Raw genomic sequence first — 13,027 nt, 5'->3', positions numbered from 1 at the left:
TTGCCTGCTAAAAGTAAGCCCTGCAGAGCACACGTTTTTTGCTGCAGCTTCTCCACACAGCTACGTACAGTGTAAAGCCCTTAAACACTGCCTTGCATCATGGGTTTTCAGGCTGGTGGGCGTAACTGTAAAAATGAAATCATCAGTGAAAATCAAATATAATAATGCTGTTTAGAAGCTAAGCTGACATCCTAGTCAAGGTAGCAGAGCTAACAGTTGCACTGAAAAACAAAACTAATGTGGGAAAGCTACATCAGCAGTATGGTTCCTCACTGCGTCTTTGAACAAGCCAGTTGCACTAGCAAGGATCAAATGCTGACTTTTCTTTACGGTCAGTTCTCCCACTAAGTTCATAAATCTGTATATTTTGGGGAAGTTGCTTTGCTCTGAAGGAAGCAGTAGCAACACTACATTACATCCATAATGCAGTGTTTATATGGCACAGACCAACAAAAGCCAACTGAGAAGTAAATACTTTCTTCACAAACCTTTGCACTTATCATGTTTGTATGGTAAAGAGAAGATTTTGTAAAACCAGCAAACAAACAAAAAAAAACACAATAACAACAATATAAGAAAAGCTTCACCTCTGTGCATGGGTTTGCACAGACATTGCCACTTCCTACTGGCTACAATAAGGGCCCAAATTGCCTTAGACCCTGCTGCAATTCCAAGTCAAAGAGAGTTCTTGATCATATGATGTTTAAGTTTAACCCTTGTTGAAAACAGAGGGGCTTTTGGAAAGGCCAGTAAAGCTAAGGGAAATCTTTTTTTTTCTCCATCAAGACCTCTGTATCCAGACTCTGGCTGTGTTATGGGGGAAGAGGGGAATTTCAACCTCCTGGTGCTTTAGGATAAAATATTTCAAAGTAGTTGTCTTTTGTGGCTGCTAGTTCATGTGCTTTTACATGTTGAATTAAATACAGAGTATTTAATACAGGGTATGGCAAAGTTGTGAACATGAACAAGCAAATAAGGAATATGTCACAAATACAAGAATAGGCCTGAAGTTATTAAAGTTAGGGCTTCTACCATATGTCTCTGCTGATCTTACCTGGACAATCACGCAAGGTGGGATGAGAAAACTATTATCTGTACTCACTGAAACCAATGACATACAGAAGTTTGTTGGAATTTATCAGGATTACTTCTTTTTTTCTTCAAACTCTGGAAAGATCTGGAAAATCTTCCATTTCAAAAATAAATAAATAAATGAAAAATCCCAATAGGCTTTAGCATCAACCTCAATCAGATTACATTATTTTCAGCAATGAAAGATGAGATTTTTTTCAGTGGCTTAGCAATTAACACTTTAAAAAAAAAAAAAGATTTTGTTGCAAAGCAGCACATTTTAAGTGTTTTTTTTTGTTTGTTTGTTTTTTTCCCCTGAGCTTTTTTTTTTTTTTTTTTTTTTTTTTTTTAATCACCTCTATGTTCCCCTGCTATGATTTGTTAAGCTACACTGAAAAACAACAGGTCATGCTGATACTGATGAATGGCTGGGAAAGCATCAGAAGAAAGAAAGGGTCTGTTTCTTTGGGTGACTTTATCCTGAAAGGTTTGGGTTCTTTTGTTTGTGTATGAGTTGCTAGAGCCATTTATAGACTTAGCTGGGCATCCTTTCTAAGTCTAGCATAAAACTAGAATGACTAAATTGCATGAATGAATGAATGAATGAAGAAGACATTAACCTGGGAAGTAGAAACTGAAGCAACAGGATGTTGTACTATGAAGTAGTGCAGAAAGAAACAGATGGCAATTGTTGATCCTAGAACAATTCATTTTGTCTAAGGAAAAGAAAAAAAAAACTCTCAAAAAATAGATTAAAAAATAAATGAAAGATGCCCTTAGTAGACTGCCTTATGTGGGGATTTATGTTAAAACATAACAGGCATAAGGAGAGAAAACATAATGCAAACATAACAGGCATGATGTGTATGCACTTACATTTTGTTTTAGAAATCGTATTTTTGTAGGACAGTATGACTTATTTGCACTTGAAATGAGGAATCCTGGGGAATTTATATTTCAGAGCTGTTTTTTAACCAATGAACTGTAGTTGCTTGATGCAATAGCCTCTACAAAGTTACCTCTTTGTCAGCAATTTGCTGCCCCCCCACCTAACATTAAATATGAAATTGAGCCATCAAAGTCTACCTTGCCATCACAATCTGCTGTAGTCAGAGAACAACTGAAAGTAGAACACACAACGGAACATTCTTTCATAAGCACAAAAGAATAGCATTATTTTTCCTTTTCATCTCCGGCACATATGTCCCAGGGAGAACTCACAATCTGTGCTTCCCATTTCTGGAAATAATTCACTAAACTTTGTAAACACTAGTCTTTTGCACCATTTAGGTATCCGTGGTTACACAGTTGTAAAGAACTTATGAATTACATCCTGCTCCTTTGCTAGTTTCTCTGCCAGCAAGAGTTGCTGCAGCAGCAAATACCATGGGTCTGAACTAGAGTCCACCATCGTTGACAAGGAGGTAACATTAAATTACAAAACTGATTATCTGAATAAATTAGGCACCTGGTCTCTGTTTATCTGCAGAGTAAGCAAGAAAAGCAGAGAGGAACAAGCTTTAGTTAGTATAAGTCATTTTCTCGGCCCCCATCTTACCATGGTATCCGCTGGAAAAAATAGCGGTTGTTCTTCCACACATTACCCTTCCAGGAGCACTGCTGTGACACTGCTGAGCCTATAGCAGTAGCTAACAGTCATCCTTGGGTCACTGGAGCCCTCCTGGCTGACTCCAGCAGATACAGGGGATGCCACACCAAACGGTTTCCATCCTCCCTGCTACAGAGGGTCAAGCCTACCTTTTCCATGCTCAGAGTGAAGGCAAGGCTGAGAACATCCTCAGCTCTTTGGCAGTGAGCAGTGGGCTCCTGGGTGACATGGCTGCCTGGAGGCTGTCCTGCAGGTTGTAAGATACAAGCACACTTACTACCAACATCAGCAAGGAGCAGGCCTGCTTGCCCCAAGCACCTGGTTCTGTAAGATTAACACAGATAGTACGGCTCTCTGTCCCTTCCACTTAAATGTCTGTATGAACTCAAGGCAAAAAATTCTTTCTTGGATATATTCTGTACCTTCCACTAGACATTTCAGACTAGATTTTCCTAAGAAGCCAAACTCAGCATTTCCTAAGCTCAACAAATTGACTAAAAAGTGATTCTTTTTTCCTGTTGCACCCCTTCCCTTCCCAAGTACATATCTACTGACATTAAGAAACACATCCACTGATGCCCTCTAAGTGGTTACAAAAATTAGGGTAGGTGAGTAGGAAGTCCATATACACCCTTTGCTTCTCACTGTATTAAACCAAGAGACTTCACTATTCACATATCAGAGTTAATTATCAAAGAAAAGAAAGTGCTGTGAGTGAGGCTGAAATTCACTGCTTTTGCAGAGGCTAAAATATGCAGTGGCTCATTCCAGCCTATGGTGTACTGAAAACGAAGGTGATTTCTGTTCTGCCGCCCAATTCTGCAAATTGCTGTTTAGTCTTGGATCAGAGAAGAGCTTGACAACACCTTGCTGTAAAAATAAAATGATAGATTTGGGTCTGCATTTTACAGTCCCACAATACAAGTCTTTGATATTTCTTAAGAAAACTTTCTGTTTGAGGTTTGGAGGTGGTTTTATTGTTTTTTCTTTCTTAGCAAAGATTTATTGCTCATATCCAACCTCTGAAATCTCTTGCGCACTCCCTGTAATGCTTTCTTTTTGTTTGTTTGATTTTTGTTTTTAAAGAGCATTTGATCTTGCAGAATAAATAGTGTAAATAATTCAGGAGAAAGACATTTTAAAGACCGATACCACCCTTCATTTCTTCCTGTACTTTTTTATTTGGCATTAAAACTATTATAAAAACGCACATTTTGGTAACAAGTAGACTCCTGTGAATAGTAGGAGGGCCATTGGTTACAGGAACCAAACCGTACCCACAAAACAGTCTTACATAAAACATTAGAACAATAAGGAATGCCAATGTAGTATTGATTTAGGCTGTTCTTGAATTATGTTACGACTTTTAATTCCGTGCTCACTTTTGCTTTTCCTTAGGACTGTATTTCGTTATCATATACCTTCTTGAGACCTCATACTACAGCGAGGGCATCTGAAAACAAAACACCAGCAACCTTTTCAGGTTTGTGAATAACATTATTCACTTCTTCTAAACACAGGGCTCCACTAATCTGTCCTTATAAGCTAACAAGAGTTTTTGTTGTTGTTGTTTTGTAATGTTACACAGCACATTATTTAATAGTTATTTAAAGTACATGACATATTTCAAAAGATTAAATTTATCTCATTGTTTCTTGAATGGTGGGCACTTGTCAATATTCTATACAAGTTCCAATGTATTAACATCAGCCTCCAAAATCTTTCAATCCCAAAGCACGGCAAATTATATTAGCTGCTCCTTAGTAAAAGGGAGCAGCTTTAAGAACCCATCAAGAATTTGTTCTACTTCCAGACCATTACAATTGTCATTAAAAGAGGAGCAAGATTCATTTTCAAACATGCTACAACAGAGGCTGGATGAAACAGCAGAATGAAAAGTCCTGCCCACTGTGTTCAGCCCAGCCATGGCTGTTTCTTGGTGACAAACAGGGGAAGACTGCTGTTCCCTGGCTCTGTTCCTTGTAGATACTAGGGAGCCTCACAGGCTGGATGACACTTGCTTGCAGAGAAGGTGACATTCTTCCCTGGAAGAGGAGCAATAAGGAGGGCGAGCATGATCCCCAAATCTGTAGCTTCCCAGGGAACTCAGAACCATCTCACGGCCTGGAATTGCTCAGCTCTGCCTCTCCCTTGCTTTGGAGTACACCTTTCATCAAGACTGCTGCTCTTACAGCTCTCCTGAAGGCTCACAGAACATCAGGGTAAATTAGCCCATCTGTTTTCATTTGGCAGGGATTCAGCAAAACACAGTTTAGCAAAGTACTTAAACAAATGCTTAACCTTAAGCTTGCTATTAAAGACCTAAGAAAGCTCTTTGCTGGATTAAGAGCAAAAACTACTGGAAGAGGAAGAGGGAGGAGTTTACGGTCTGCCACACATCAGGAGGCTTGAAAAGCTGGGAGGGAGACTGCTTTCAAGATATGCCAGGATTTGTGCGTGGGACGTAGGGGGTGAAGATGGTGGCCATGTGTGACCACAAAACAGGAGACAGAATGTGGCCAGATCTTACACATGACATTGTCATAAAAAAGGAAGGGAAAGAGGTTGCACAACACTACGTGTTGATAATGTTTCATCTCTACTGTCTTGGGCTGCTAGGTAATAGTAGCCCGTCCCAAGAGCATGGGCACCATAGCAGCAAAGGCCTCAGTTCCCAAGGGTTCACAGACTTAACTGCACTGCCGTTGGTCTGGGAGCACAAGCATGAAGAAACTGTGTAGCTTCTGTGTCTTCCTTGCACTAGGGCCTGAGCTAGTATCTTAAGTCCTCACAAAATCACTGCTCTGTCAACTGTGGGAAGCAGAGGCAATCACTCTAACCTTCGAGTGATGATGAGGATGGTGGAGATTGAGGTGGCAGTTTCACTACAGTTTCATAATGACTACCCCTTTGCTATACAAATACTGCTGGTGCTGACCCCTGTATCTGTTTCTAAACAGATACAACACATTTGCACATGACTAATCACTTTTTAATACATTTTACCATCTGCAAATTGGACATAAATAAAATTATTTTTCAAAGGAAGTAGAGATCTGCCAGATCTTTATATACAGATTCTTGTAGACAACACAATCCATCACCTTTCCATTAAAGAACTATACAAAATGAAATATTTAATAAGTGATAAATTAAACATTAATGGCCAATGCATCATAGAGATCTCTGAAAGTTTACATGAGTATATAAGTTGGAGTGCACATTTCTATAGCAGCTCAGCCTTCTTCCACATAATTCACTGATTTGCTTGCTAAGTGCTTCACAAGCGACTAAGCAATCCCATGGTCCCAAAGTCACCTCTAGCAAAAATTCCAGCACTGGATCTCCAAAACAAGGAGGAAATGCTTCATTTCCTCCCTCAGTGCCTCTCAAATATCTCCTTACCTTACCATGAACTTCTTGCCTCATTTGTGTCTGTATCCGTCATCTGCATTTTACTTTAGTGCATTTGGAGGCTGTGGCAGAAGGATGCTGGCACAAAGAGAAAAGATTAACCCCTGATTATCATTCAAACCTGAGCAAAACCAGTTCTCAATCCTCTTATGCAGAGGGAATTGCCAAGTTCTTGTAGGAAGCATTGAGCAGGCAGAGAAAGGAAATGTAAAGAAGATTCAGAGCAAAGGCAGTTGGAGAATGCCATGTGCAAAGGGGAGCTCCCTGCCGGGATAATTAAAGAGCTACTACCAGATTTATTCGAAGATCAAGGCCCTCAACATATTTAGTTATTTAACTCCCAGACCTTTGAAGAGCTGCACACAAAGGACATCTGAAATGCCTGTTGTGTAGGAGAAAGAAAAAAAAAGACTTAAAGCCCTGGCTCCAACAGAACTTGCTGCTGAGCTCCTGAGCCCTGTACCTAAGGTGATGCTGAAGAGCTGAGGCTCAGCAGCTCAGCTTTCAGCCAGGGCCCAAGGATGGTCCCAATGCTGGTTTCCACTGTCGTGCTGACTTGTAACACAGCCAGATTCACTTTGCCAGCCACACATTTTTGTGTCTACTTCGTTGTGACTCCACTAGAAATGCTTCACGTAACACCTCTCCCCATGCCCCACATGACTGTCATCCTTCCCACCGCAGAACACAAGCTAAGGCTGTCTGAGGAGGCAAACACTGCTTGTTAATCGATCAGAGGAATCTGTGCCAAGCAAAGTAAATGTTGTTTTCCCTCCCTCCCAGCATACCAGGCCTAAGGCTGCTGCTTCTCAGAAAATAAATAAATAAATAAATAAATAAAAATCCCTGATGGAAGAAGGAGCAAGCATGCCAGCCTGATCAAATAGACCAAAGAAAGGGAAGCTCCACGGCTGTGGGGCCAGGCCCTTCAACTAGAAATGACACCTCAGTCTTTTGCACAGGTTTCCCTGAAGTCACGCAATATCTGGCTGGTTTTGCATCACCTTGACACAGAAACAAGTCAAGCACCCCTCAAAGAGCCTAAACCCTTCTCTTTCTGCAGCCCAGTATGTAAGTACATAACATGGGGGGTTTGAAACCCTCACCTCCTCCCATTATGGCTTGCTGACAGAGAGTATTAGATCATTTGGGACATCAGCTGTCTATTATGGAAATCAGTGGGTTTTTAAATCCTGCAATTTTTCTCAACACCAGGGGGAAAAAAAAGGAAGAAAAAAAAAAAGCACTGTAGTGGCAGTTCACACAAACAGTTCCACCGATTTCAAATCCTAAGAAGGATACAAGTTTTCCAATTTTAATCCCCTCCAAAATTTCTTAGGCATACATGATGGAAGTAGCTGTGAGAAATAATTGCTGCACAGGGGCCCAATTACTCACACACTTCAAAACAAACCAAAACTCCCACCTGACATGAGTGAAAGGTTTAAAAGGTATGGATAAAGAAATGGATAAAGAGATTATTTTAGACCTATAGAACTGTCAGTTTAAATCTCTTTGTTTTTCTTTATTCTTGCTACAAATTGACTCTTACCTATCACTGTCATTCTTTGTATGTGTGCACTTTTTATTTATTTATTTATTTTAAACTGGAAGGTGGTATTTCACATGCATAAAATCTTCCAAAATCTACAGGAAACTGAATTTTGGAAAGTTTATATAATAAAACCACTAACCATGAGGCCCTGCCCTGTGACCTACTATGTCTTTAGAGACTTGCTTAGAGACTTTATGATTTAATGTAGTCCTTAAAAGTTACGGATAAGGAAAAGTGGAAGGGATATCCTTTGTTATCTTTTCTGTTTCTCCTTAATTAAACAAACAAACAAAAACTTTCAACAATGATCAACTATAAACTATTCCATGTAGTTTGGGATGGGTTGGAATCTCCTTGCAGATAAGTCCAAGTAATTGAAACATTTCTGCAGCCTTAATTACAGTAGCAGTGTCAGGTGGTGCTGCATGAAAACGGACCTTTTGCCTCATGTTAGGTGAGCTAAATAAATAAAAAATCATAAATTCCTAGCAACAAACACAAACATATCTTATCATTCACTGTGTGAAGTTGTTACTACAGTGCCATCTTCAGTGCATTACATAAAGTGGAGTTTCCCTGTAGAGGATTTTTCATTGTTCCTTATGGGTTGGAAACGGACTAAAGGAATTTCAGCTGCACAGAGGGATGAGGAAACAAGGAGAAAACCTTTGTTAACAAGAAACAGTGTTGTGATAATCATTTATTCATTTTTTGAATATTTATAGGGCACAAGACTCAGAGTCTGGCCACTGGTCTGGTTTTGGGGTTGAAAAAAAGAAAAAAAAGATTGTGTCTACTGTCAGTGTTACTTAGCAATAATGAATGGAAATGACAATTTTGTATGTGGACATGCATTATGGCTGGTACATTACAGAATCATTGAGCATTATTAATGCAAGTTTGACTGTACACTATATACATAGAGGGGAAAAATACATCTACAAATTTGACACAGGTTCTGGTTTAGCTGTATTGTGGAGGACAAGTATGGTCAGTCAAGCTTTTCCATACTGGTACCGAACTTTAGATTTAGAACTTTAGATTGGACCCAGAAAGGAAGACTGTTTTTCCTGGTGTAAAACAGGGACCCACACATTTATTGTAGTAGCAGGCAAAAAATCTTATACAGAGCTGGTCTGCTATTCTTCTCCTGTTCCTTTGCTTCCCTGCAATGTCAGAACAAAGGAGTTACAGAGCCCTGCTACAACTCTGTTGCCTGTCCCATGCCCAGGACATTCTGGGCCATGCCAAAGAATTTTCCTTCAGAGGGTATAGAAGAAAACACTTCAGCAAAACGCATCCCCATGCTTTTGTTGCCCCTGGATGCATCTTGTTTGAGAAGCCCATGGAAAATACCTGCATTACTTTCACTACATTCATTACCAATGAATACACATTGGTTCATTTGACCCCATATGACCCTAAGTGACACTAGGAAAACTAACCTCATGCATATATAATGTCAAAGGAAACATTTGTGTGGGTAAAGGAAGTAGGAACTGACTCCAATTCCACATCTCAGTCCCATAACTAGCCAGCATAAGCTGGAATTACCACAGGTCCCAGTCTTGTAATCTTGAAAAAAAAAAAAAAAAGTTATTTTATTTTTATACTGAAGATATTCTCTTTGGAGGGAACTTATTTGCTTATCTTTTTTTGGCTTATAAATTTTCTCGTGTATGGTTGAAAGCTGTATTGCTCTGTATAGAGAAAATGGGTCTATTCAATGGTTGAAGGAGAAAAGTAAACAGAAAGGAAAACCCAGCTTATTCATTTTCAGTGATATTTTTCAACCTGAACAATAGAACACTATGAACACTACAATGGTATTCCCCTTTTGAAATGGGTTGTATGCTGATAATACTCATGGTTTGCATACTGCTTTCATTTTGAAAGCACATTACAAATGTAAGGAAATCCTTACCAACATGCTTTAAAATATGTAATCCTTACTATTTTTTCTGTTGAATACTGAAGTGGTGGAAACGTTATACTTTACATGACAAAACTACAGAGAGAGTGTATAACATTGCTGTTCTTGTTGGCTATTGCTTCTAGTTGCTGACCATGCATGTTATCATTTGCAACAAAATCACATTCATGGCACTGCTCCAATACCTAAAATAAAAGTTCAAATTCTACTTAAAAGATAAAACCACTTAGTTAAGGAGAAAAAATTTTCCATTGAACAAAAAGAAATCTTAAATATGGGTTATTCATGATGCTGTTGTTCTTTATTTACATCTTGGAAAAAAACGTGCGAATTATTTATTTTTTTTTGCTGGACACTTAGACACCATCTATTGATCACATCTGGAAACCTGCTGATTTATTGAATCAATCCCAAAAGTAAAGATCTTCACTAGGATCTGTGCAACTGCATGGCAGAATTTAAGAAACTATAAAAATACCAGTTATTTCAAAGCATTAACCCCATCCAACGACATCAACCCTTGTATGACATTTGCACTACTGTTGCCAACTTCAAATTATAGAGACACCTCTAGCTGCAAGAGAGGAGTTTGAAGACCAGTCCTGAAGAGCAATGACTGATCTAACTCCTTTTAAAGCAGAGAGGGGAACGTTCCATAGCTTACATTTTATTTCTACCACACAACAAGCAGCAAGACAGTTAAGATAACTCATGCCCTGAGCTGCACATGTGAGTTCCTTGTCTTTCAAGGCATATACTAACCCAATAGTGGAACACGTTGAAAAGCTGCATGCCAAAAATATGAAACCAACTACATGCTTTCTGTCCTCTTTACTAAAATACTTTATGAATACAGAAATATTATCCAACAATGTGACCAATCTTTAAAATTGGTCAATCTTTAAAATCGGTATTTTTATTTTTCTATCCTGGAGAAAAAAAAAAAAAAAAAAAAAAAAAAAGATTCACCCCCCACTCTTCTCCTCAAAATTTATTTTTGGGTATAAGCAAACACAGACTGCACATATACCAGACTGGTGATCTGGTATCTTATTTGTAGTGTGTAGACAAGAAGAATACCCTGCTGAGAAGGACTCACAGAGCCTCTGAAATCCTGCCGGGGAGCAAGAGAATCTGCTGTATGGTACATTGTTTCCTGCAGTTTCTTGCAGTGAAGAGCTCAAAATCTGTCAAAACATTCTGCCCTTTGTGACTTTGCTCATTGAGATGTACTTACTGTGCAGTGGCTCATATTCAGATGTGAGCACTAATGTATCTCATGAAGAAAGTCTCTACCCAAAAAATTGTTCAACAAATACTAGATATGCAGAGTACTCCCTACTGAAACAGCAAACAATGTACACACAAATGTCTCCATATCCCACTTAAAAGCCTCACTATTTTAGTCTAAGTAATTTGCCCAAGACTCCAGTGAATGGTAACACCAAAACCTACCTCTGGTAAATGGGTGCAGATGTCTGCATGATTTAACCTGCAGTCAGGATTCAATTAACTGAATGACATTTCCTTTACGCTCTACACCTTACAGTCATGAAAAGCCATGATTGTCTAACTTCAAAAGCCCAGAATGAATCTTCCTAACAGAAGCTTAAACCATTTCTTATTCCTCTCTGTTCTGGATCACATACATCATCTGACATGACTCAGAAACCATCCGTTGCATTTTTTATTATTTTTTAAATAAATTGAAAAATCCTGTTCATCTGCCTCTTTAGAAACAGCTATTAACCACTGCTGCCTAAACAAACATTCTGCTGTAAAAGACTTGGCACACTGAAGATGAAGTGACAGCATGAAGTCCAGTCATAGTGCATGGTGCACACACTTCAGGAAATGGTATGAAATGAAATCAAGAAATGAAATGCTTGTGGATGAGGGAAACTGACTGAGGACAACTTCTTTGGTATTGTACATACGCCAAATGGCTATAAAACCATATAGAGATCACCTTTTTGTTTCTGATGAGACAAAGACCAAAGCGACAATAATGTAACACTCATAGACCCATTTTATGTCTTTGCACATACACATATAGATGCATATTTATACATTCATATACACACATACATAAAATTCAGATTTATTACTGATTAGTTTTTGTTGTTGTTTGTTTGTTTTTATCCAGATTGTTACTTGTGGCTTTAAGAAATTATTTAGTGTGAAATGACTACAAAACTTCCTAGCAAGAGAATGAAAAATCAATATAATAGAGCATCAGTCTGTGACTAATGACTGATATTTTGGAAATAACAGACTGCTCAAAATGTTTTCCAGCAATGAATAAATTATATGAAGTATTACTAATAACCATGAATAAAATTAAAAGTAAAATAAATATACTTGCAATAATGTCCCTATTTGATGAGTAATAGGAGCAGGGGGTGTTCCACTAAAGGGAGAAAATAACATGTATTATTACGATAGCATTTTTTTTTTATCTGATATATATTCCAAGTCTAAGTATTAAAATAACAAATTTAAATAGTTTTGCATCTATACTAAATCAACAGGATGCCCACAGCTCTTGAATCAGAATAGATTTCCACTAATATCAAACAGGCATAGGACTATACCTCTTTATATTCTGTCCTGCTGTTATTTGAAATTAAGAACAGCTCTACAACACATATTAATAGAGCAAAAAGCAAAATTACATTTTCTTTCAAGTTAAAAAAAGAAGAGAGATAAAAAAGTTTATTTCTGATTCCACTGACAGAAAGATCAGATAAGATCCTCACATAACAGGGTAAATTTCTGTTTTTGTGTTCACCATGGTAAAGATGATTTTATTCCATTGAAGTCTGATGAATTACTCTGGATTTACGTTAGTATGTATACATAGGTATATTCAGCATATACTAATATACAAACTAATGTATATCTACATAGTATGTTATTGAGAGGAGTTTGTTTATGAGAATTAACATTCCTACTTTTATTTTTCAACACAGCACCAGTCAGCATACATAAGGATGAATGAGTTGTAATAGAATTAAAGACAAAATAATGGAGAAAATATACTAAAGGAAACTGCCACGTTCTTCTGCACTCAGGAAAATGATGCATACACAGTATTTTCAAACCAAAACAAAAAGAAAAACCTTACTCATACTCCTAAAGTTTTTGTTTAGAAAGAACTCCTATGGAATATATACATAGGCCTTCACTATTCTGATTAATGTGATGGGTTTGCTCCTAACATTATATTGATAGCAGAAAAGCATCAATAGATGCAGAAAGCTGATAGCAGGAAAAAAATCTACACGAAGTCCTGATCTGCTAGTCTGTCCCATATTCTGATTCTCCTTCATCACCATATAATGCATGTTAAACCTTGCACAGCGGGGACATAATCTGCACAATCTAGACATAATTTTGTTCTTGATCTTCTGTCTTCCAATGAAGTTTATTATTAGGATTTGCA

General features: G+C 38.1%; 1 long non-coding RNA gene across 1 annotated transcript in view; it reads left to right on the top strand.

The window, feature by feature from the left end:
* Positions 1–13,027, top strand: part of LOC140003294 (uncharacterized) — a 49,070-nt gene that overhangs the window by 31,758 nt on the left and 4,285 nt on the right. The window contains exon 2 of the long non-coding RNA XR_011811671.1: positions 4,079–4,163. This is a non-coding gene — a long non-coding RNA (uncharacterized lncRNA). The remainder of the gene's footprint in view (positions 1–4,078; positions 4,164–13,027) is intronic.

The sequence above is a fragment of the Anas platyrhynchos genome, chromosome 10, assembly GCF_047663525.1.
Source record: "Anas platyrhynchos isolate ZD024472 breed Pekin duck chromosome 10, IASCAAS_PekinDuck_T2T, whole genome shotgun sequence".
In the NCBI taxonomy this organism is placed as follows: domain Eukaryota; kingdom Metazoa; phylum Chordata; class Aves; order Anseriformes; family Anatidae; genus Anas; species Anas platyrhynchos.
Note: the sequence above shows the minus strand (reverse complement) of the source record. Positions and strands in the feature narration are given on the sequence as shown.